Source organism: Corvus cornix, chromosome 2 (genome assembly GCF_000738735.6).
Source record: "Corvus cornix cornix isolate S_Up_H32 chromosome 2, ASM73873v5, whole genome shotgun sequence".
Lineage (NCBI taxonomy): Eukaryota > Metazoa > Chordata > Aves > Passeriformes > Corvidae > Corvus > Corvus cornix.
In genome coordinates, this window is record NC_046333.1 from 109,711,517 (window position 1) to 109,737,849 (window position 26,333).

At 38.1% G+C, this 26,333-nt stretch overlaps 1 long non-coding RNA gene across 1 annotated transcript; it reads right to left on the reverse strand.

The window, feature by feature from the left end:
• Positions 1 to 3,107: 3,107 nt before the first annotated feature.
• Positions 3,108 to 25,211, reverse strand: LOC120409766. The gene is made up of 3 exons (XR_005601567.1): positions 24,902 to 25,211; positions 9,017 to 9,225; positions 3,108 to 8,075 (listed from the first exon to the last, which is right to left on the reverse strand). It is a non-coding gene; the product is annotated as an uncharacterized LOC120409766 (long non-coding RNA).
• Positions 25,212 to 26,333: the final 1,122 nt, after the last annotated feature.

Sequence of the window (26,333 nt, forward strand, 5' to 3'; positions counted from 1 at the left end):
ATGGTGAACAGAAGTAGAGAAAGGGAAGGACAATGACAACAATGAAAATGTTCTCCTATTGTCATTTTGCTAGGTATTGCACAGCTCAGCATGACCCAGTCCCTCTAAGAGATTTGAAATCTCTGAACCTTCCTCTGTTCTCTGTTCCCTCATGTCTTTATGGGCATGTAGACCTGTCCCTAGAGGAAAAGCCCACTCTAATTACAGCCCATGTGTCAAGTGGGACACTGTACAGGACTTCTGAAATTATTTTCTAAACCCTAGGGATCTTCCCTTGGAGAGAAGATTCTTCCAGTGTCTCTCCTCATATCTTCAGAATTCAGGCCTGACCTTAGCAATTCACATAAACAGGATGTATGGAAATACATGCCTCTTTAACCTTTTGTCCTCCAGTGCACAGCATAATGAATGCCGTGAGAAAGGTGGATTTGTCTACTTTGAAACTTGGAATTGGTCCTGAAGGGCAGGTTTCACTTGGGCCAAGAGACATGAGCTGCCTTTCTCTGTCTCTATCTTATGTAGAAAGCAGTCTCATCTCCTCTCCTCAGCTTTGTTCCTCACAGAAAACAGAAGTGGGTGTAGAAGGGAAGGTAGTGAAGATGTCTGGGAAAGAAAACAATGGATTGCTAAGGGTAAATTTCCTATGTTTTAGGTGTGTTCTCACAATAATTGCTTTGACCCTCCAGGATACAACAGAGTACTGAAATTCATTGGTGCTTCTAAGCTCACATTGGGTGGTTATTAGAATGAGAGGGAGGAGCTAATGGTTTTTATTAATAGATAGATACATAGAGCAAGTCTGTGTTTCAGAATTGATCAGAGGTATCAATAAAACTTCTTTTTTTCTGATCATATGACATACATGATTCCTTAACAAGAATTTATTTTCTGTCTTCTCTGTTTCATGATCCACTATTTATTAATAAATTTCAGGCACCTACAGATATTTAGTACTATTTAATATATTTTTAAGGTCAATTTTCATTCAGGGGAATCTGAAATCAGTATGCTCAGCATTAGTACTTTGAGATAAAGTTGCATCCTTAGTACACTGACAAGTTACTTACAGCTACAGAAAAGGGTGTAGGAAATAATTGGTACTGTAGGCATATAAGCAACATCTCCAAAGCCTGTCACTTGCTGTCATCACTGGCAGTAGCAGCATTCCTGCATCATTACATTACCACCAGTAAAGACCCATTGGCACCTACAAGTCTGATGTGAGGACTACCCGTAATGCCACCGGGCTTTTGTCATACCTGTGCCTCCCATGTTAGTTTGCCAAAATGGGAATGTGGATCCGGGGATGGCTGTAGGCTTAGGCAAAGCAGGAAACTGTCTAGGTCAGTAGGCTGCCAATTCATCACTATGCTGTGTGGGTGCCAGGGAAAGGGCATCAGATTTTCCAGCAGCTGGTATGGCTCAAGTGACCGATCCCTGCTTTTGTTTGGAACATTTCACATTCTTGTTTCAGCTGACCTGATGGTAGCTCAAAAGGAGAGCAATTGCCTGTCTCTTTTTCCTATTCACTTTTTCCCAGGAGCCATTAAGCTTTAACTCCTGAACTCCGGGATCCTTTTGTAGCTTTCCTGTGGGTAAGAGAGAGACATAAAGACTCCACCAAAATGTATTTGTCACAGGTATATAAGAAACATTAAAAAATTCAGTCTCTATAGGGAAATACTAGATAGCAATTAAGAACCAGTTAGAAGGTCATGTGACATTTATGGCAGGTATCAGCAATGAGCAAAAGGCTTGTAAAGGAATAGTTAGAATGATGCCTTAGGTTTTAACTTTCATATTTTTCAAATCCTGTACTGCCTAGTGTGTAACTCTGAAGTTTTTTAGTAGCCTGTTAACTGCTGCTCTCTCCTGCTGGTTAGACATTACAAATTCTCTCCAGGCCTGCTCTCCAAGGACACTCAGACCTTCCTAGGCCCAAAAAGTATAAACCAAAAGCTTCTGAAATGGGGGCAAGCTTGGGGAAATTACATCATTAACTGAAGCTTTAATTGCAGAATTAACCCTGATATGCAAATGAACAAAACTTTTAAAAGTGTGAAGAACTTGTGACCTCTCATCCATCTTTGGGTCCATCTTGGCAAAAGCCTCTGGCTCCCCAGAGGGTACCTTTGAAAGCCCTTCAAATAAATACCTACCTTTATTTCCTTATTCTTGTCTAGTCTCTCTTAGGTGGCCTCTCAAGGCATCAAGAACAACTGCAGAAGAAACTCTAACTCATTATTACAGGAAAGTGCTTTCACTGTGTGGTAGGATGTTTTTCCTTGAGAGTTCCTTTAGCAGTGTTAGACAGGAGGCCAAGATTCTGATAATGTTCACCATGACTTGGTAGAGAAGATGGAGCAGATAGAAATGTTCATTGATATATGAGACAAGAAACGCTGCCTCAAGCATGCCACTGAGATGACAAAAGACAGAGCAGTTGAATGATTTTGGTGTTTTTCAAGCTCATTGCCAGATGGAGAGAATAATACTGAAATCAAAGGGCTTTTGAATATTACCAGTCCAGCATTGAATAAAATTGTCCTTAACAGAAAGAGGTCTAGAGGGAGGTAAGTTGGAAAGTAACCAAAGTCTCGAGTTTGTAAAGCAAGGAGCACACTGCCAGAAATAATCTTTGTTTTTAATTTCTCACACAACTCAAGAGTACAAAATTGAGACACTGTGCTTACTGCCAAATGGTTTACATTTTATCATATAGAATATATTGTATATTTTTTACTTAGAATATTCTGCATATAATGCAAGGAAAGTGAGCTTTTATATGTTTTAAAAATCTGATGTTAAAATATATGTCCTACATAACCGCCTCTTTTTTGTGCCTTAAGTAAATATAGCTCTTAAGATATAACATGTTCTGGTTTCCAGAATACTATTGATTTTTTTAAAATTGAAAACACAGGATGATGCCCTTGAAAAAGCTCATACTGCAATAAAAAAAAAGTGGAAAGGACAAACAGGACCTTGATAATAATATCAAGGCATAAGCATAATAAAAATTATTTTAATAGAAAATGAGTTTGTTTCTTACATAGATGATAATTTCTTTTACAGTATGATAGAATAAAACAATGGTCTTTAAAAAATCTGAAGAGAGAACTCAATTTATTAACATAAAATAAAATATTACAATACATTAAATTCAAATGAATAGTTGAGGTGAATATGTTAAAGACATTATATCACTGACTCGCAGATAATAGTCCAATTTGCAATTAGTTCCCCTTGGGCCAATCTGCTTGATAGTCAAAACCACATACACCTATGAATGTATTTATGGGATAACAATATGCCTCCTAATATTATCTTAAAATGGATCAATACAAATTAATGTCATTCCTTCGCCATGAGTTGTACAAGTCTTTGAAGCATGTTCTAGCTCCTGTTAAGAGTGCACATAAACACTCCAAAGAGTCAATGCATTTTCATGGTCAATGTCATAAATCCTTATGTGGTGACCTGGTTATTTCTGTTCTTTCCATGGCTTATTTGAGTTTCCTCATGTTTTCATAGGGACACTGGAAGACCAGTGCCACATCCCTTGCTCTGAAGCCTATCTGTTCAACTTGGGTGATCACAGGGTCATGCTTGCACCACCACTGCCATTGGAGCATCTGCACAACCATGGGAACACACATGATTTTCCACCACACCAAGGTCAAGCATTCGCTATATGTTTTTGTTTTCTTGTTTTGGGAGAGTTTTATCATTGTGTCTAATATCAGTGCATTACTTTTGAACTTGAGCAGCTTACTGTTAAGTGTCATGGGTAGATCACAGAAAAGTCACTAAGTCAGAGTTATTTATATAATAAATGTGTACACAGGAGGGGCAGATAGGCATAGAACAGTATAAGCAAACAAAGCCATGTGCAGGCAAGGTGAGGTGCATGCATAACACAGCAGGTTTCACTGGAAAAGAGGTAGAGTCCCCAGTGGTGATAAACATGAAGAAATACTGCATGTTTTCTCACTTGTATGGTCCTGGACCCCAAATGAATCATCACTAGATCAGGCTGGTTTGTTTATTTAATTTTTATGCCCAAGCAGACAAAATAGAGAGGGCAGATGTTTAGAACAAAGAAAGAATGGTTGAAAATGCCAGGCTAATGCATTGTTCATGAAAGGGGAGTGAAAGCAGTCCTAAAGACAGATATTACTGGATGTTCTGCACACAGTCACACTGATAATTGTGATACTGATTGGTGGGCAGCCATCAAACTCAATATGAGGTTATTTACTGGTTGGTGGCTGTTTGCTCATAAATAGCATCCTTCTTCTGAAACTTCCTTGAAACACCTCACAGGGCAGGAATGTCTATAGAGAGGAAAATGAAGGTATGGAGCCATGAAGTGACTAGTCCAAGGCTGTGGACTGTGCTGAAAAGGCCCAGGAAAAGATGCAGATCAGCTGGGTCCTGATTCAGCCTTTGACCCTCAGATGATTTTTCTTTTTAAAAATATTGTATCAAGATTAAATCAAGCCAAATTATTTACCAGTGCTTTATATTGCAAGTAATCGTTATATCTTATTTCTTGGAGACTTCCACATGGACAAGCCCACTGTACAGTTTGTCAGAGAGCTGGCACATGAGCTGGGTTACTGAGAAAAGCCTTTTAAAAAACAGCACCAAGGATATAGTGGTGTGGTTTTATAGTCAGCATCCCTTTTGTAGCTTACTTCTCCATCCCTTATGTGCAGTGATGCCAATTCAGGAAACACTATTCCTCTTCTTGGGTTTGCTGTCTCAGGGATGTCCCTTCTCTGGTTTTATTGTAGTTCCATTGCCAAGTTTGCTCCACCAAAAGCCTTACAGCAAAGTGGTGTTGCTGAGCAGCTGCTCTGTGCCCAAAAGCCCTGCTTAAAGAAAAAGTAACAAAATAATTTCTGCTGGGCCAGCTTCCCCCTTGGGCCCAGTTGCACACCGGGTCTTGATTTGTCTGACGATGGGGTAAAACAGTTCATAGGAAGCCACCAGAGTCCTTCAGCAGCGAGCCAGAGCACCTCGATCCTTCACTGCTCTCATGTATGGTCAAAAAGTGTGTGTTTGCCACAGTTTGCAAGGACAGGAAAACTGTCTACCAGAGCTTGAGTCCTTGCTGAGCCTTGAAGCCACCTCTGGTCAGGGAGCCAAATAGGAAAGAAAAGTTTGACATTCAGGGTCCCACCTCAAGTCATGAGAAAGCAGGCGGAGCCTACCCACACTTGAGCCATGAATGATAACAGGGAATTTGTTTTCTTTTATTTATTCCACCTACCAGCCCATCTTTCAAAGAAGGAGGACGGAAGTGGTACAAAATTTTAATTCTCTGGGTCTATGATCCCAGCCCCAGAGCATAATGTCTGCAAGGAATGTCCCATAGATTAAGAAACACCTAGAATTAGCCAATTTGTTTTGCACATATTCCAGATGCTTTATACAGCATTTGTTTTTTACAATTATTCAGTGTGAATCTGCAGATACATGAAAATTGATGTACAACCAGGAGACATGGAAAAGCACCTGAAAAATGTAAGATGCACAATATTGCAGGGGAGTCTGTACTGTGTAACAGAGCAGAAATCCCTGGTGTATTACTGAGCTAGTACTGTTAACTGCAGTTGGTGGCATGTTGCGTTTAGACTAATTAGCTGGAAAGCAGTTATGCTGTTTCAAAACCTTACCTAGTGTTTCTTCATGGTGCTATTATGTGCCTGTGAACATGTTGGCTCAAATATCAACCACTGCATAGCATCAGCTAGATTTGCTCCTAAATATGTTGGGTTTTATAATTTTTTTAAAATACAGTGTCCTTGTGCTGAACACTTCATGGAACATTCAAATACGAAGCTGTATTGAATTCTATCAGGAATGATTCATTATCTCATAATATAGGTACGGAATACTTTGAACAAATAGTATCAGTAATTATTTCTGGTGAAAGATTAGGGGTTTATCACTGTGTGATAATGAGAATGCTAAGAAGCAAGCTTTATTTTTTTGGAAAAAAATGTGCAGTTTTTTGTTAGAAAGCTGGGGCAAGAAGGAAGGAGGGGACATTCAGAGGTTTATCACTGTGTAATAATGAGAATGCTAAGAAGCAAGATTTTAGTTTTTTGGAAAAAAATGTGCAGTTTTTTTTGTTAGAAAGCTGGGGCAAGAAGGAAGGAGGGGACATTCAGACATTGAAATATGCTACATTGGTTTTATATCTTAGTTTATTGCTGTTTAGCTATCAATTGGCAGGCTCCTGTGCTTGCCATGGGCCTTGCTCGCCCAGATGTGTATTAGATCTCAATGTTCATCAGCGGGCAGTTCTTGCTTTCGCTCCTTGCTGTAGTGTTTTTCCTGGGAATATTTTGATAACAGCAGTGGTGATGGGCCTGGGCTGGCAGGTTGCCAGGGCATTGCTGCTGGTTCTGTGCTGCTGTCCTGGACAGGCTGGAACTCCAGTGTGAACTTGAGTCGAAGAGACCATCCCCTGTGGATGAGACACTCTGCATCTGCGGTTGCGTCTGTGTTGCAGCAGGGGTACCTCTGAAGGGGCTGTGGCCCAAGCAGAAGTCCATGCAGGAGAAGGTACGCTTGGAAGCATCTGTGGTTGTGGATGATCCATGCTGAAGCAGGTGCAGCTTGTAGCACAAGTGGCTGTGCATGAGGTCGTGCTGGAGCACCTCAAAGCGTGTGGCCATGGGTAAGCCCACGACAGAGCAGGAACACCCCTGGAGGGACTGCATCCAAGGGTGAGGCCAGGTTGGAGCAGGTTTACTTCTGAAAGGATTGTGGCTGTGGGTAAGGCCATGCTGGAGCAGGTCTATTTCTGAAGGCATTGGCCCCTGGAGAAGGCCCTGCTGGAACAGGTGCACCTCAAAGGGATGGTGGCTGTGGATAAGTCTATGCCAGAGCAGGTACACCCCTGAAGAGACTGTGTCTCACAGACAAGGCTCCACATGGTGCAGCTGCCCCCTGAGGGACTACAGTCTTTGCACATCCAACTCAGATTATCCAGCTAGGAGAGCTTTTGTTTCAAGGTGCTATAGAGCTGAAAATCTTGTTTGTTTTTACACAAAATTTCTGGGTTTTTTAAACAATAAATTTTCCCTGCCCTTCCTGTTCATTGCAGCCTTTCCTGAATTCTTCTTCAACCCCAAATAAATATTTGAATCACTGCAATTCTTTAATGGCTTCCATTGACTTTTGGCCCCAAGGTGAAGGACAAAGGGATGGACTTACATCATCTCAACGATTTGGGTGGAAGCAAGTAAGCAGGGACTTCTGGGTCACCTTTCAGGTCAGAAGCACACCAGTACCAGCTGTACCTCAAATGGGACTGTGAGCATCTGGGAGGTACTATCACATCTGTGCTTCTGCCTGTCAGCTACTTAGACTTTATTCTATTATGCACGTCCTGTGTTCTTCAGCCCTGGGACAATTTTCAAAAGTCAGCAGCAGAATTTGTGGTTACGGCCTAATGGGTAAATCTGGATTGCATTTGTAACAGTACTTTCACATTAAAACTTTTATCTAGAAAGAATGACAGTTGGTATTTGCTGTGAACTTGGAGAGGATGGATGATTCTTCCTTCATGACATCCACCTATTATGTCCAATCTTATAGGAAGCTAGATAGAATTATAGATGCAATAGTAAGGGATGCTTTTTTAATAAATTAAAGTAATTTGCATAAAATTAGTTTGTGGGCAATGTATTGTAGGTGACTCTGAGTGTTGTTTGACTAGGTAACCGGAAAATAGTTATTAATAAAATTCAAATAATCGTTTCATATCTTCCCTGATAAAATATCTGTCTTCTAGAAAAGCCAAGCTGAAACATGGATAGACATACATGCGGGTTATATGGTATGATTATATGGTCATTCCATGGGTATTCCATTACAGGAACATCACTGATTAAAGTACTGACTCAATTTTATTTTGATATCCTTATATTATTAGGTCAGTTAATGGTACAAACACCAAGGAGTCACCTTCTTCTCATCATATCGGTCTTATTGTCCTCATGGGATATTAAATTTAAGGTGGAGTCTGTAATGTCTGTGGGGTTTCATCGTATGACCTACAAATACAAAAACAGAATCTATAAAATGTATAAATGACAGTTATGTTTATCTTCTAGCTAATTGGAAATAATTATGTGAATTAGTATGAATACATTATTCTTTTCCTCTGTTGAAATGTGACCTTTGATCTTTGGTAACTACTCCCACGTGAACAGCGCAGCGCAAACATCAGAGGATGGTGTAAAGTTTCTCCCTCCTACTGCTCTGCAAAGCCCCTTATTTGCCTGCACAAATATTTTTTGAATGTTTCATATATTTGCTCTGGCATGCATTTTGCATATTTTTGCTAACAATTTGACTCCTTATCTGTATGCTTTAGCAAACATATTCAGAGCTTGTTTAGAGCAGGTAAACAGGTGGAAAACCACTAACCTTAAACCACTTTATATCAAATTGCTATGCGTGGTCCTAGCTCCTCAGCATCAGCACATCTGAGCAGACCTCAGGGCTTTACTGTGATCGCCTGCTTGGCGCAGATACGTCTGCCTGCTGCAGATGTACAGGTGTGGGACTGCCCAAGCCCACCAGATTAAGCTTGATCCAGTTCCCAAATTCTTGCTCCTTCTCACAGCCTCAATCTCAATGGTTTTCAAGCTGTATAGATCATCTTTCCAAAGACAAATTTGATTTGAATCACACTGGCATATTTTTGGCAAGGGTTCAGAACCTCATCAATCTTTATCAAGCATGAGAAAGAGCCACTTATCCAGACAAAATGACAGCCACCTATATGTGCTTTGCTGCCTTAGCTGATTGCTGGGCGGTCACTTTGGGCGGTCACTTTGCGCAGTCACTTAGGTCCAAGGGATACAAAAGCACTTCCCTCTCTCTCAGCTAAAAACTTTTCCCAAAACACAGAGCACACTCTCACTCCAGTAGCAGACATTAGGATCTCTCTCATTCTCAGTTGCCAGTGAAACACCATCAACATGATTACCTTTTTTTACCTTTACAGTGATACCCCAGCATCAGTCTTCTCAGAAACCTCCTCCACGTAAATGCATTTAGTTTGCTCCCTCTGGTATGCTTCAAAATAGAGAAATGTGTGTATCCAATGCAAAAGCCAAATCAGTACAAGAAGTCTTCTTTGGCTTCTTAAGAATCACAACATTAGTAGAATGTAAAGAAAAAACACAGGCATTTCCCCTGGGGAGAAATAAAGACAGAGGAGCCGCATGTGAGCCCAGTACTCATGTTGCCTAATGCAACTTTGGAAAATGATTAGACAGGCACAACACTCAAATGTGAGAAGAATGGCATATTTTTTTTTTTAATTGTCAAATACAAAAAATGTAAAAGATGCTTTAAATTTAATCTAATTAACTTTTCTGGAGGTGGTGTATTGGAAGCACAGATTTATTTTAGTTCCAGTGGAAAAAAAGCATTATGTCAGTTTTACTTAGAAAGACACTCCCTAATTTATCATACCATAACCAAATTAAGCTTGAGAACTACTAATCAGTAGGAGTCTATTATACAGCAAAGCATTAGCCTTAGCATGCACAATGCCTTCGGCATTCAACAGGGCATATACTGGAAATAAGAATTCCTTTGTCATTTGGCCAGGGAAGCAATGATCTTCATAGTTCATGATTTGTATAATAATCAGTTAAAATAAGGTGTGTCATGGGCAAAAGCTCAGGAAAAATTAAAGTTCTGGTTCTTATTTAGCACCTTTAACTGCTTAAATACTTGCAAATTCCTGAAAACACTGACAGCCTATTCATATAACAGAGTTTCTCTTTCTGCAGTAGTTCTGCTCCCTCCTCTCTCCTACAAAATACGCAGCTTCTAAAGAAAACTGGAAACCTCCAGTCACACTTAGTTTACAAAATTCCTCACATTCCAATTTTTTTTCTAATTCCATGTATGCACATATGAACATGTTCACAGGTTTATGCACAACATTAACTCCTTGGTCCTATTTCCACTCTAGCATGACAAACAGGTCAGATCTGTGAGCCAGACATGTCCAGTGAGCTCTAGCTCACCTTTGGATACCCTCAGGAGGCACCATGGACCTGAGGGAGCTCTCTGTTCCCTCTTCCTCTCCCTCCTTTCCCTTTTTTCCACAGGAAGAAGTGATACATGTGCTATGGACAACATTATTTGCAAATTGTGCCATCTTGTTACACTGCTTTATATGCTGCTTATTTAGAGCTATTTACACTAAATAAAGTATAAGCTATTACAAACACTACTTATTTAGTGCTTACTTAATCCCCACCCATATGAGTGGAGTTACTGGGCATGCAGGCTATGATAGTCCACATGCATTTGAGTTCAAGGTCAGGTAACTTATTCTTAATTTCCTTACACAGTATTTGCTACAAATTACAACAGCATTTTGCTATTAGATAATAGCAAAAAAGGCTTCACTAGTGGTATGACACCAAATGATAGAGACTACTCATACACTTTTTTTCCATGTCATCATTTTACTGAACAAAAATGTACTAATAATTGACATAGAATAACTAATAGATCAAATTTCAGACCATCATTCATATGCTTTCTTCACAAGATACTGCATTTAACCATTGGGGATTAATCCATATTAACACCCTCCATGAAAGCTAGGAGGTCTCATGATTGCTCTGATTAAAACTGTCTTAAGCATTTGCAAGTCTCATATAACACACAAGACCCAAAATAGAAATGATCTCACAACTGAGAGTTTAAAGTATTTAAAGCTTTTATTTATTTCAAATAACATTATTTCTCCATCCATGCCAAGGCCGTATTTCTTAGGATGAACCCCTGGTCTAATGGATCAAGACAGTCTCATGGACCCCTTCCTGAGATCCCAGGTAACTTCTACTTCCTCTTCCAAGCTGATCTCACTTACAGAAGTTGTTCTGATGACATCATGAAGAATTATTTTGAACGTGCTGTCTTCTGTAGCACTTCAAGAAAACTGTACTCTTGCCAAAAGCCCAGATGTAACACCATGAGGAGAACACGCACATAAACACAAATGCAAAATGGCAGGAAGAGTAAACTATTATCATTTGAATTCTTCTACATCATATTGTTGAACTGAAAAAAAAAAACTTAAAGACATATTCTGCTCAGAAAGTGACAGAAAGTGCCATCCAAAATATAGTAATACAGTAATAAAATATTTTTCCAATTATGTAGCTCATACATTGGAACTGAGGAAGTAATTAATTCATTGATTCATATAAAAAGAGGTAACTTTGTGGTCTTCTAATCTGATACAAATAGCCAAGATCATGTGTAAACTGAAAAAAGGGGAGAATCACACCTGGAATCAGAATTATCTGAAAATATCTTATTTGATTTACTACGGCTTTACTTTTTCTCTGCTAAAAATTCATACAAATCTTTCATTGGTATCAAAAGTATTCAGTGCATTTACATTTCCACACATATTCCATCTTCCTGAAAGGCTGAATCCTGCAAAGCCACAAAACACAGAAACAGTTTCTGTTTACCTATTCATGGGAGTTATAACCACACAATAAAGTTAATTGACTAAAATGTTGTTTTTATGGAGGGAAAGAGGATACTTGGCTAATGACCTTAAAGAGAAAGCCAGTCTTTGGTGGCCTGTGGTTATGCCAGAGCATCCTGTCCAGTGACCCAGTCAGCCTCCCTCCATGCAGTGATAGCCCTTAATAAGTGGATGCGATATTTCGTGACAGGTTTAATACATTGGACAAGACACAACATTAATAGCACAACCTTTCTGATCCTAGTAAGAGCTCACATAATCATTCATACATATTTATCTTTCCTCTACTGAAGTATCTGCGTCCCAACTCATGCATAATGACGCCTTCCTTACAAATGCATTTAATTGATTAGTTGATGTTTACAATATTAATAGAAGATGAAATGTTCTTCAGATGTCCTCTTGAGTGAAATTGTTAGTCATTCCTGAGTCAGTTCCTGGAAATTGTATTGTCCTCCAGGAGAATTTTTACTGAGTTTTAATCTCAGCTTTTATAGCCAAATTCAAATATTTATGCAAATTGACTGCTTAGCTTACCTACCTCTTGAAAACTCTAGATGTGGTACATGCTGGTACTTTTCAGTACTGTCAAGACATTTCTAACAGGTAGATATAGAAATACTAGATATAGCAGAGAAGAGAAAAAAATCTTATTTCAAATGAGAGCAAACATAGGCAGGACCAGTGTCCCCACAATCTCAACTCCTAAAAGGAAAAAATTTGTTTAAATACAACGTTGATAACCATTTTAACAAATGGGCTGCTAGTACTGGGAAATAAATTTTATGTTCTCTACAGAGTCCTTGCTCAAATAATTGAGTGAGTCTCCTCAATGTTCCAGCTGTATCATTAAAAGGAAATCCAGGAGAAAAGACTGAACAGAGCACTGCAACAAGAAACAGTATTGTCTCTGCTTGTTTAGCTTCAACTTGGTGCCCAGGACAGAGTTATTGTCTCTACAAAAATGTTGTTGTTTTTCTTTGCTAATCCTCTGTGTAGCTATGACAAGGACAGATGATTGCAATAAATCTTTTGTCTTTTCTTATTTCAGACTAGAGCAGCCTTGATCACAGTTAATGACTCATAAGCAAATAAAGGTAGAGGCCATCTTTAAAAAAAGATCTCTGAAAGTGATTTTTAAAAAATGATGATAGTTGGTGCACTCTTAAATGAGTTATTTTATTGTATGTGGTGTAAAGTTTCACACATTTTGGTCATGATCAAAATAAATATTTTTAGTACGTATCATCATAATGAAGTTAAAACATTGAGCCATCTCTACAGTATTGTGCTTTTGCCTATTCACTGAAATTGGTTTTAATTAGAGCTCAGCATGAGCTCAAGGTCTTGGAAACTCCTCTCTGCTTCTAGGTAACAAAATTACATTCACGTGTAATCTGCAGTTTGTCAAATATCTCATAAAATCTGTGAAATTGTTTTAGATGCTGTAGTGTGCCATACAAAATAGCTGAGCTTAGGTAGTGTCTTCTCTAAAATGTCTACCAGCCAAAAGGTAAACCAGCCTGACAGGTCTCTAGGGTGGGGACTTTTTGTGAATAATTAGCCTTGAGCAATGAAACTCCAGAGCCACACCTGGGCTGAATCTTTGATCTGTCTTTATACAGCTAGAACCAAGTTAGAGAGTTTATGCATTATCTTGATGTTGCAGGTGATAAAATCTTTACTCTTGCATACATACTGCAACAAATATACTTGTGTGTATATGTATACATGTATATCTATATACATGTATATCATATATATATTTATATAGTAAAAATGGATATTAAGGATCACTATTCAATTATGTTTTTTCATTGTTCATTCTGGTATGACTTAATCACTTTTAGGATTTGTTATTTTTTCCTTTTTCATGTAAAAGATGAGACTCAATGACACATTCTCTCTTGATAGCATCAGAACAATATGTACAACAATCAGTGTGCTGACAGAGCAGAATCTTTACCTGACCTATTTAGTAGGCACAGTTGTCAAAGGCTGTAAAATAAATCAATCATTTACAACATAGTTTGTTTTTTTTACACATAATACCCATTTTTTCATACAAGTTTTATTAAATAACAGAAAGAGTCAAATTTTCTCATGTGTCTGATCTAGCTGCATGTGGTCTTTATTGGACAGTCTACAAGAAGTGTGAACACAATGATAACCAGTTTGTCCTCCATTTTAATCCTTGATGCACTTCCAGCTCTACCTGTGGCTTTGGGCAAATCCCTGAACTTCTCTGTCTCTCTTACACGTGCAATAAGGACTATAATAATAATGAATTAATTGGTTATTTGTTTGCCATTCTGAGGATTGTTAGCTACATTCTTCTCTTGTTTATACTAATGTAATATCCCAAATGAATGAATTTGTTACTGTAATTTAGAAAAATTCAAACACAGATTGTAGCCTCATGCTTAATGTTGTACATCTTTTATATCATTAGGTTCTGCAAATACAGATGGGAACTGCCCGTGTTTTGAAAACTGTCAAGAATAAAAGACTTTGCTTCTTCTGCCCTGTGTAGCTATAATTGTTTCTGATTAAAAAAAATAATAACTGTGCATTCAGCTAATAAACTAGACTCAACACATTGTTGTGAGTGTTAAATCTTTGCTATCTGTAGTCCTTCAATAAAATCAACATGTGTCTGTATGGCTGGGCTGTTGAACTTGTTTTAGTCACACTCCTCACATAAATATTTACTGAACTGATGTGGTTGATACCACTAAGAAGTAATCATCTGACTAGTGGACAAAACATCAGGAAAGTACCTCTGAATTGTAGTTCTTTCATATGTTATGGAGTGTTGAAGTCAGGCTAATTTGAACACTCAAAGAGAAATTCAAGATGAGGGCACTTTATTTTCATCTTGTTTTCAATATTGATACATTAAAAGAGTAATGTTTGTTACATATTCTGACAATTTATTGAAATTAATCTATTTTAAAAGAAAATATTTATCAGCTAGATTAATTCAGAATAATAAATAACCCTTCCCTTCTATATTTTGCAGGAGTTTTAATCAAGTAAGTGCTTTACAGGCAGGAAGAAACCGCCTTTTAGCAATGCTGTCTGAGTATTTTGTAATGACCGTATTATAATGCCTCTGATGAAAATACACTAATGTCTTTCCTTATAGAAAAAACAGAGTGGCATATATTCCTATTTTCAGGTAAAAATCATGAACATGCATGTATTTCTCTTCAACTAAACTTTTACGTGGCTCTAGCAGAAACACAGCATGGTTTATTCTCTGATGTCAACTATAGAGAGTTCCATACTAGGCTTAGGTTAAATGTCTAAAAAGGGATTAAAAGAATAATAATGCTGCTTTAACACTTTCACTTTTGTTTAATAGGTAGTTTCTAAATTAATTTAATTGTTCTGCCCATTTTTATCTCCAAAAAAAAAAAAAAAACCCCAAAACAAAAGGCACTACTCTGATGACCAAAAACCCCTGATTTTCTGATCCCATTGATGCCAGGACACCCTGAATGGAAGACTTTCCCTATTTTTAGACTTCAAGAAAGCCGTGAATCCTTCTTCTTGCACCCTCTCCTCAGCAATGATGGCTCCACCAAATGGACTCTCAGGTTTGGGACTTGTCAAGTAAAAGTTGAGCCAGGAGGACACCCTGGGTGGGACCCTGGATTTACATTCTCTCATCACCCAGGTTTGTTTTCGTGCTCAGACTCGTGGCTGATTCTCTGAGAAAGTCCAACAAATCTCACATCTAATTGAGGTTTTAGTCAAAACCTCAAATAGCATTGGTTAGCAATGTTTACAGTGCTGTGGTTTCAACTACAGGCTGAGTAAACAAATATTTAATGGGCAATAAAATTTTTAAGATCCTTGAAAAGCAGGGGAATGTGGTTTTGCTTGGCTGCATGCTGTGTCTCATGCTGAGATACCAAGCAAAATGTTCACTATGTGGTTTCTTTTTAAGACCGACGCAAGATGGTTTTGGTAAGCTGTTATGGGGCTAAAATTCACTTAATTTGGCATTTTACTTCAGGACTCATATACAAGCACTCTAAAAATTTTGCTAACAGCGTTGATGGCAACAGAACTGGAGGACCAGGTGATTTTTCCAGCATGTAGCTCAGCGGTAGAGTGGTACCCAGTCTCCTCATTAGCCTTATTTCCAATCACACTTTACAGCTCTTCTTATAATCCTCTGTCCTGCTGTGGGTGTGTTGTGCTTCCCTATATCTCAAGTACGGTTTCAAAAGCTGTGACTCCAGCATGAACTTTTCACTTGCATGCTTAAAGAATCACTTTTTCTTTCTGTTTTTCCTTCCCCCTCATTTGCCCTGTTCTGCCTAATCCCAGACTACAACATTCTGTGTTAGTATGACACATGCTCCAGAGAGAATCCTGAACAAAACACAATTCCTGCTTTGTTATGTGTTTGAGAATGATGGTGTCCATCCGCAAAAAAATCCCAATGGGAAAAGATGAGAAACCTCCATAATCTATAAAGAACAAGATAACAGGTGTAAGAATTTCTTCTCCCCTCAGATTTCTCACAGAGTCAGCAAGACTGGGCCCACATTTGGCTGCTGTAATTCACGGTTGGGTGCATTAGCCAACATCCACTTTGGTTGACATTACCACGCTGGGCTGTGAACTGCCATGCCTGAGGAACTGGTTCACATCCACTTCTGTGACCCAAACGCAATCAGAAAGGTGGGGCAGGCATCCCTAGTGCTATCCTTCTAAGATGTCTCAGCACCTTTTTTTTTTTTTTTGTAGCAGATGGTGCTTGTAATTATAGAAATGGCCAAAAAATAGACACCACAATAGGAGTGAGAAAATACGGGAAAAGAGATTAAGGTTTCAGGCTTCAATGTAAACTTTACCTTTTACTCTAAATAAAACAGAACTAGTTAAACAAGTTAAGCTGTTACTTTGTCCCAGCTGGTTTTTCTGTAAGAGTGTGAAATAAGATTCGCTTTCAAAAGGGCAGACTGTACCTCCCTCACTGTGGTTAGCTAGGCCACACTTCATGGCTCTTCTTTACATATTCCCTTTGGTGTAATGCTGTGATCAGCTCTATAAAGAAGCAGGCAGAGCTGATTGTCAAGCTCTGCTGATGTCTGCAGATGAAGGCTTCTGAACACTCACAGGAGGCTCACGTTTCACCTCTGTGGTGGTAAAAGCTATTCAAGCTTGCCAACTGAAATATTTCCTTTTATTTCCTTAGCTGGTTATCACCTTCGGACAGTAAATGCAGCATGTTGGTCACCCGAGTTAGTTAAAATTAGAAATATTTTTATATTTGTTTGAAAATGTGTCTTTTACATATGTATTTTGTATATAACAACATACATGTGATATACGGGCAATACACGTGAATAAAAATCAGAAATATTATAAGTAAAAGATTTCCTGCATTGTTAAATAATGCCCACCTGAAAAAAAAAAAAAGAATCTGCTTCGATTGGTGAGCAAGAATGATTTGTTCCAGAAGTATTTCATGCACTTTTTTCATGAACAGGAAAGATTTCTTCCGGAAATATTTCTATGCAGTCAGGCGAACAAAAGGTCTTTGTTGTTAATACCATTTTATTGGGCTATTTAAGACTGATAAGTAGATTGTATACTAACACTCCTCCCACTCTGTTCCTCAGGGTAAACTCAATCTCCAAGTTTTCACTAGGAAAGCACACAGATCCACAGCCAGATTTGTCCTAGCCCACCTGAGGTGCCAGAGCAAGGCTTGAGGTACATTAGCTGCTCTGTCACCTAATTGCTTAGTGTTGCTTAGTCGTAGGAGGAATAAAGTTTTACATTGCATGTGCAGAGGGCTAGAAACTCTGGAGAGAGGGCTAGGAGAAAACAGAGAGCCCTCAGCAAAACACACAAAGCTGCTTCTCTTGTCAGTATGATTCCAGCTTCCCTAAAAGTTAAAGTTCACAGAAATAACAAGCAAGGTATGTAGTTATTTTTGAAAGAATGGGTACTATAGATAGCAGAATGACCATATCCCTTCAGAAAACAAATAAAAATTCAGAGTTTCTACAAATGCAAAAATTATGATACTGTAACTTTTTTATTATATTTGGGATCGTGCATGTAGTTCACAAGTGTGGATTTTTTCTCGATATAACAGACACAGAAGCCCATCAAATTCTCTGTGCTTTTCTTGAAAGCTGGCAATTTAAACTGGCAATAAAAACATGATGCTTTATTCTCTTTCTGTTGCTAAGTAGATAATGGATGTAAAAACAAGCTCACAGTTGCAGTCCTTTGTGTAGTGTTCTCACTGCTTCATACATTTTTTCATGGTATAGTCAATGATAATATTAATTATTGAGAATATATGTTTGTTCTTTAGTATATAGAATCATTTCAATACAATTTTTTGTTGTATTAGAGATTGCTGGTCAAAGTTTTTTTACATAAACTTTAAAGTAATCAATTAAGCTTGCATTTACTGCAGGAAATATGACAGTTTCTTTTATGTTTAGTTATTACTTCCTTCCAGGTATTCAAAAGATAAACATGCCTGTCAAAAATTGATTTTAGTGTTTGTCTGGTTACAGTCCAATGGTATTTCAGTCCTTATCTGTTGTTTGATTACTCTTTATTAGCCTTTAAGAAGTTGTTTCTCAGCTGAGTCTCCTGGGACAGTTCTGAGGCTTGAGGTGCTGTCTCTTATTTCCAGTCATATTGATAAATAAAAGATTTGTTCTCCAAATGTTACAGCACATTCACTACAAACTGAAGCCAAAAATGGTAGGTGGCACAAACATGATCAAAGACGAAGCCTCTCAAGGGGTGACAAAGTTTAGAATAGAATAGAATAGAATAGTTCAGCTGGAGGGGACCTACATGGATCATCTGGTCCAGCTGCCTGACCACTTCAGGGCTGACCAGAAGATAAAGTGTATTGTTAAGGTCATTGTCCCAATGTTTCTAACACACTGTCAGGTTTGGGACATCAACCACCTCCCCAGAAAGCCTGTTTCAGGGTTTGACTACCTTCTCAGTAAAGAAATACTTCCTGACATCCAGTTGGAACCATCCCTGATGCAGCTTTGAACATTATCTGACAAGATCATAAACTCTTAATGTGTTGTATCATATATTTAATATTTCATTTAATTATGGTCAACAAAGATGGTTTATTCCCATGCAAGAAATTACTCTTAGGAAAGAGTTAATTATGTGCAATATTTTATAACACATTTTATATGAACAATAGTGGCTACTTTTGACCTTACTTTTAGTATAATTAGTCAGAATAATGCATAATGAACAATTCTGAGCCAACCAGGACCACTGTTGTTCACACTTACTTTATAATCATGATCATGTGGTATGTCATTGGTCATAGTAGTCATAGTAATTTTTCAGGCAAGAAATGCGTGTAAGGATAAAAAGGAAGTTGTCTCCAGAAAAATTTAACTCCTTTTGCAGTATTCCAAAATATTTTGATTGACACAAAATGACCTCCAGAATAAAGAGCTGTAGCTTAGGTAGTCATTTTTTTACTGTGGAAAGTGTGCAGAAAATAATTACAGTCTTAGACACTTGTAATATGAAATATATAATTGCTGCTTCTCACTTTATAAATGACTGTACAAGGAAAGACAGAGGAGAGAGTAATGGAGTAGAGAGTAACTACTTAATGGCACATTCAGTGAACAACTGTAAGAACAGTGGGCCTTGTTTCCTAATTGTTTGCACCTTTTTTCATCTGCATCATACTGCTGATCTTTTTGAAACAGGTCTTGGTAGCACTGATAGTAATGATGTGAACTGAGAAACAAGCCTACTCACTATCCTTTAAAAACATTAATATGCATGATGGAACACACTGGATTGCATGCCAGTTAAGTAGAAAGTAACTTGTCAAGACTATTTTTGGGTGTTTTCTTGGACTGTGTTATTCAGTCAAACCTAAGCCACAGGCAGTATCTTGTTCTCTATTTAAAGACTGCATGCCATAAGCTTCTGCAAAATCTCTGAAGTTCTCCAGAGCTCGTTGATATATTTCTTTGCTATTTACCATATTTACACCCTATCAAACCACATGAAATCTGAAGAAGACAACTTGTCCTTTTCACTGTTTATGTTTTCCTTGTGTGTAACACTTTCATATAACCATTCCCCCAAAGATCATACAAAATCCAACTTAGATCTGAAACACTTGGTTGTCCTTTGTGCAGTTAAATTAAATCCAGGAGGAATGATTTAGTGATCCAAATCTACCTCCAGGCAGTTTTGCTGACCCTTATTTATCCTTTTTCTTCAAAAATCCAAATGAAAACAATATTATGTATAAACAGTAAATGTATTCCACCTTCAGAAAACTACAAAGACTGAAAACATTTTTTCCGCTTTCTTTTCCTTCCTTTTTTTTCTTTTTTAGAGATATTCAGAGGTGTTGTACTTCTAAACAAGGCTACCAGGTACTGAAAAGAGCAAGGAATGCTCTGATCCCTGCGTAGTGGAATGCTATGAAACCCAAGCTGCAACATGCAAGCTGCTGTACAAATGCTAGCAGCGATTTACTAACGTGATTTCCACATACTCAGGTACTGCCACATTCAACCCACATCAACAGATGCAAACACCAAATACACACTCAAGTTTACTACTAGAAAACTTGTATCTATGGAAACAAATTCTTTTTAGTGCTGCCACAGTAAGTTTGCCTTCAGTATTATTCAGCAATACATGTAGTTTTTAAATTTCAGAAAAGGTAATAATTTGACGCAAGTTATGTAAAAAATATTCTGCTTTTGCATTAAAAAAGACTTACTTTTACAAATATGAGTTGGACAATGGTTATCTAAGCAACAAATATGTAGAATAGGTTTTAAGTTTTTGAGGATCACAAGCTAAACTGGATCCAAGGCTTTCAACTGCTGAAGAAAAACAGCCTGTAGGAACAACAAAATTATTATTATCCTGGTAACTCCAATATATAAACAGAAGCACTGTTTGTAAGACCTAGAACCAAACTTTCTGACTTCCTAATCTCTGATAAGGCTTTATTCATGTGGGATGTTTGTAAGATCCTTACACAAGAGATACGGGATTGATCAAAGGCCTGGAAAACTTGGCTATTGATAACAGTTTGACAGAACTTGTGTTGCTTAGTCCAAAGAAGAAAAGACCCAGAGGAGAAATCATAACTTGTTCAAAATTGCTGCAGGAAGAGGAGAGTAGAAGAGGAGGAAGGTAATTTCAGGACAAGTGAAACTGTGAGAGGATCCATGGGAGTGTCTCTATATGAAGGCAAAGTGGTCTGAGACAAAACAGAGAAAGACTTTCTTCCATGATATTTATAAGTATCTCTTAGCCCCTCAACGTGGGCAATGTGCCTGCCCAGCTTTGTTTCCCTACCCTCACCTTGCTGGACCATCCCACCCTAACTGCCAGAGAGGTGGAGTTTTCCAAGGGCACCACTGGCCCCACTTGACATGGCAACAGCTTCTAGTCACTTTTCCTTACCTTGTGCTTTGCTAAAAATTTTTTTAGCCAGGCCAAAAATTATCTCTTGGTTTTGGAAAAAGAAAAAATTTGCACAGTAACTACAAAATGTTTCTTCCTATTAGAAGATACTAGAAAGAAAATGGTTATTATTCCAAAGGTTTTATAGCTGATTGGATTCCTCTGCCATTTCCACCTTCATTCACACTATTTTTCTTAAATTCAGTCATTAAAAAGAGTAAAAAACATGCTGTTACACCTGAGGTGCAGTACTGCCACAACAGAAGTTGCAGTCAAATGATAAAGGAAAAGGCAATACTTGAAATCTTACACTGTAATTTATATTTGTTTCAGATTCAGAAGGGGAAATATTTGAAGGTGATGTTGCATTCATTTATTTACCCCATCAAGGCTCCTTGATACCCTCCTATATCTGTCTCACGGTTCTCTCGAGACAAAGTAGTTGATGCCTGATAGCATCCTCCCTTTCTTTTCTGGATCTAGGAAAATTCCTACTGAAGTCACAAGAAAAAACCCCTCTGACTTGAGCATGAAGTTAAATTGGACTTTCTTGGGTTTGTGGTATAGTCTTGGACAAGACAGAAACCCTCTGTCCCATAATTAATTTAACTGCATGCTGCCTTTCAATACTCTAACAAGCCAAGTCACTAGTGCATTTGGAGTGTGCAGTTCTTTTACGCTGCATTTCAAGCAATTCAAAGCAAAGTCTTTTTTTAGGTGACTATATATATTTATAAAGCTGTGATCATCAGATGTTAGAGGCATATAAAATCTGTAGGGTACGCAAGGATATTCCAGAGTTGTTGGGGTTTTTTACTATATTATCTCGAAAATGGAGAACATACTATAGGGACTGGTTAAAAAACAATAATCATTGTTTTAATGATATTTACATTTTTTTCCTTGATAATAACTTTAAAGTTATCATATATGGATGCTGTAATACTGCTTTAAATTAAATTTCTAGAAACTGAAAGTAAGGAAGGATGACTTCTACTTTTGATAAAAGAGAAAATACCTTTCATAAGCTGAAAGCCTTTTCTTCTGATATTCACTAAGTTTTGGACAAAGAAGTTCCAATTTGTAAGAAGATTTATAGGAAAAATAAGTAATTTTATATATATATATATATATGCACTTTTTTTTTCAGCTGAAAGACAGTTTAAGGTAAAGGGAAAGAACTGAGACAATACTTGCTTACTAACACAAGCTGAAGCTTTATGCTATAAAGATCTTATTAATCAGATCAAATAGAATCAGGCTTGATGACCAAAAAGTATCTAATTGTTTTTACAATGTGGACCAGGTCTGTTTGGTTAGGAAGATGTGAGAAAATTGGTTAAGGAAATATTTAATCCTTGTTCCCAAGCACCCGAGGTAAGTATCATAACCAATCCCTGAAATTTAGGTAATGTGGGGAATTGTCTGGGACTCATCTGACTAAATCATGTTTTACTACAGCAACACAAACATATGAGCTTGGGCTTTTTAATAGTCAACAGAGATCTGGCCAATAGTTGATGGATATCTCATCCTAAACTCAATCCCTACATTTGGTCAGATTAATATTGCATTATGTGGCATTGATTGTATTTACTTCCACTGACTACAGATGGTGTCTAGGTGACCCTGGGTTACCTTGTGTGACTAGCTCAGATGTAGATCTACACCCCAGACATCAAAAATTACATAAATTAATATTGGTCTTTTGGTACTGCGAACAGTGTTTTCGTAAGGTTCACTCGTATATCAAACAGAGCTAATACAAGTGCACGAGCAAGGCACAGTTTAAAATAGCCAGCTGATTAGGTTATTTCTGGAAATAGGAAAGACTTTGGGACAATCCTTTGTTCTTAATAAGTCAAAACAAGGAATGAAATCAGCATATTTTACATTCGATCAAAGTCTACTAACTATGGGGCTACCATAGTTACTATTCTGATGTGAATGGCCTTTAAAAAAAAAAATTAATTCCCCTTTTCATTCCAGTGTGGTGCAGGACTCATCTGAATATCTCTAATAGTTCACAGGGATGAAAATATTTATTTTGCACATTTCAGTTCCACACCATTTTTCTGCTACAGTGTGTGCCTCCAAAGCATAATTGAACATTGAACACTTTTAATCCAACTGGTAGAATGCATTCACAGAGTGGGGCTTATTTAAAAGGGGTTTTGACTGACTGTAATTTACACATTCATATAGCTTTTTGCTATCTGCTTAACATGGCACACCCTTACCCAGTCCCTTGGCACACTAACTAAACCAGCCTTAGATTGCCCTAGAACTTCTTACCCTTAGACAACAAAGGATAAATTCAGAGATGGACTATCAAATGAACAGGGAATTACATAGGGATATATTTCATTATATTCAGTGGGGATATATATCAGGGGATTCAGTGGTTTACATGCCTGGCAAATTAGCTAACTAAGATTACCACCAGAATTATTTCATTTTACAACTGCAGTTACCTTAAATTTACACAAAACTTAATTCCTGAAGGTGGCAGTATCCTGGCTAAACCTATACACAAACTTCAAAGTATGCAAAACCCTAGAATATGACCATGAAATTATAAGTGTTAGTTTAACAGTAGTGCCACATATGACCTTTTAACACATATAACTGGGAGTATGCTCTGTGCTAGCAGTTGTATTTCCCATATTTTTCTCTTGAGCTGTAAAACTTAAAAAGAACATTTTTTTCCACTTAGATGTCTTTTAGCATTTCAAGCTGCTCGTCTTCATTAACTAATGTAAGAATTGCATACAAGAAATTATGCATTCGGAATATTTTTGCCTGGTTCTTGGTTTTGCAAAGGTTATTCTACATAACACAGGGAAAGTAAAAGCAGCCATAACACAGAAGTTTTGTCTTCTCTGTACACCTTAAAACCCTCTTCATAATGTGAAATGAAAACTCTAGCGAGTCTCTATTTGTCTGCAAGGGGCTTTGTTTATTTTTGTTGGGTTTTTTTCCTCCACTTTATTCCTCGTAGTTACTACCTATGCCTGTGTAGACTGACTGGTTACAAAAAAATAAGGGATAAGGGTTTCACCCACCCATGTCTGTATATATACAGAGGCATGAATCAACCATTTTTACATAAGCAAATTTTTTTTAATTGCCTTTAGTAACACACACAAGAGATCATCATGAAAACATGGGAGAAAAGTTCCATTAAGCTTAAAGATTATGGGATAAAACTTTTCTTTGGCTAGACTCATATCAGAAAAAGCCTAGAAGAGTTACACATTGCTGTTGCAAAGTCTCTGGGATAGCCAGAGGGAAATTCACTCTGTCCCCAGAGAAAGACAAGCTCTACTTCACCCCCATCTACTCAGAAAAAACAGGCTTTTCAGAGAGGGTGAGTCCAGGCTTTCACATTTGGGTAAGCAGGGCAAACCACCCCATGCAGGATGGCATTGCTCTGTCAAGGTAAAGCAATATGTGGGCACATTCCCTCATGCTTCCTCCTGGAAGAATTTACATCATTCCTTAGTAATGGCTACACCTAAATGTTGCAAACTATCCCCTAGTTCTTCTTGGCCATTTTCTGGTATGCAAAGCATATTTTCCAGTCTGACAGGACCTTCTCCCTGCTGGAGCACAGGCTTTTGGTTGTCAGGTTCCTGGAGCAGAAACCTTCAGACAGTGTTCTGTATTTGGGTTTCTGCTCCAGGAACCTGACGGCTGAAGAGAGTGGCCTGGATTCCCTGCACCTCTCCCAGCGTGCTGCTCCCTCAGAGGCACCCAGCAGCCATCCAGCTCCATAAAGCACATACCATTTCATTAGAAAAAAAAAGCACTTAGGAGAAAACGTCTTAAAAAATGTTGAAATAGTATGAATAATACTTAGCTTACCTGCTTGTCATGGTTTTTTCCACATCAAAATCCTTTAGAGGGTTTGTCTCTGTCTTGCTCAGTCTTACATCTCTCAGTGATGAGATGGGTAAAATGCCTTTTCTGTCATGTCAGAAGCAAGATTCACCACATTTTCAGCTTCTCCATCTTCTAACACTTCCCAAACCTGACCAAACTAGTCTAAGCTAGTCCTACAGGGCAATACTTCAAAAGGGTTTTTTTCTGCTTAATTTTAGTATTGCAATTTACCCTCATTATTTTTAGTTCCTGCAGAAAACATTCCCTGCATTAACAGATAAGTGAGGAGGACTTAAACCATCAGCTCTGTAAAAATGTGTATATAACCTCAGTAAAGTCGGGATAGTTGCTATTGAATGTGCTCTGCAATATTAGCACAGGTGAAATGACACTGGCGCTGTTATTTGTGCTGGGAAGTTTGTGATGCAGGATTTCACTCCAAAAATTTTTTTTGTCAGTTCTCTCTGGCAAAAATGCAGCTGATAGAGATCCACTGCATTACCTCTGGCCCCAGTCAAGGTAAAATTCTGCCAAAGCAGAATTAGCTCATCCGTTGTGTGGTTTCACGACTGTCAGTATTATACCTGTGGTTTTGTTTTCACCTCGGCCACTCTGCCCTCCAGACGTGCTTGGAGATGGAGATATGAAGACAACATGTTGGAGTTTATAGCAAAGAAAACTGGAGTAGCTGAGTGGCATTACCTCAGCTGATTGTTATTGACCTGCCATTCTTAGTAATTACTAGCATAAAAATAATTATTTCAAGGAGAAATATATATAACAAAGAGCAAAATTAAACTGAGTGGAAATGAGGCCTGTGACTTCCTTCTGTTTCTGAAATAAGCTTAGACTTGTAGAAGAGCCCTGAGTGTAGCAGGGAGTATAGACTGGGCTGTGCCCACACACAGTAGGGTCAATCACTAGAACAGAATCCTTCCTCTGCACCCTTCTGCCAGGGCAGCTTGTCTGTGTCCTTCCTCTGTGTCCACTCATGTCTGGTGACTGTCACACAAAGGGGGGAAGCCCAGCTCTCTACTCCTCCTTCCACTCCTCTCTCACTAAAGAGCGATACTTTCAGAAATCTGTTTTCTCTCTACCTTGAGCTTTCACTGAGGCTATGAGTAGATAAGCCATAAATACTTTACAGACCATTCAGATCTAGCTGAGTGATATGAAAGTTTGTCAAGTTAGCTGCTTAAAGGCTTTTCCAATGATTGATTTAAATCCTTGTATTTTTAAATTAATTTGAAGTTTTGCCTCTTTCACATGCCAGATGAAACTCTGCCCCTGTACATGATTTGGCTGGGGTTGAGTTAGTTTTCTTCGTGGTGGCTAGTATGTTTTGGGTTCATGCTCATAATATTTTGATAAGTGGAAGTTAATCTAATTTATTGGAATAAAAAGTCAACACAAT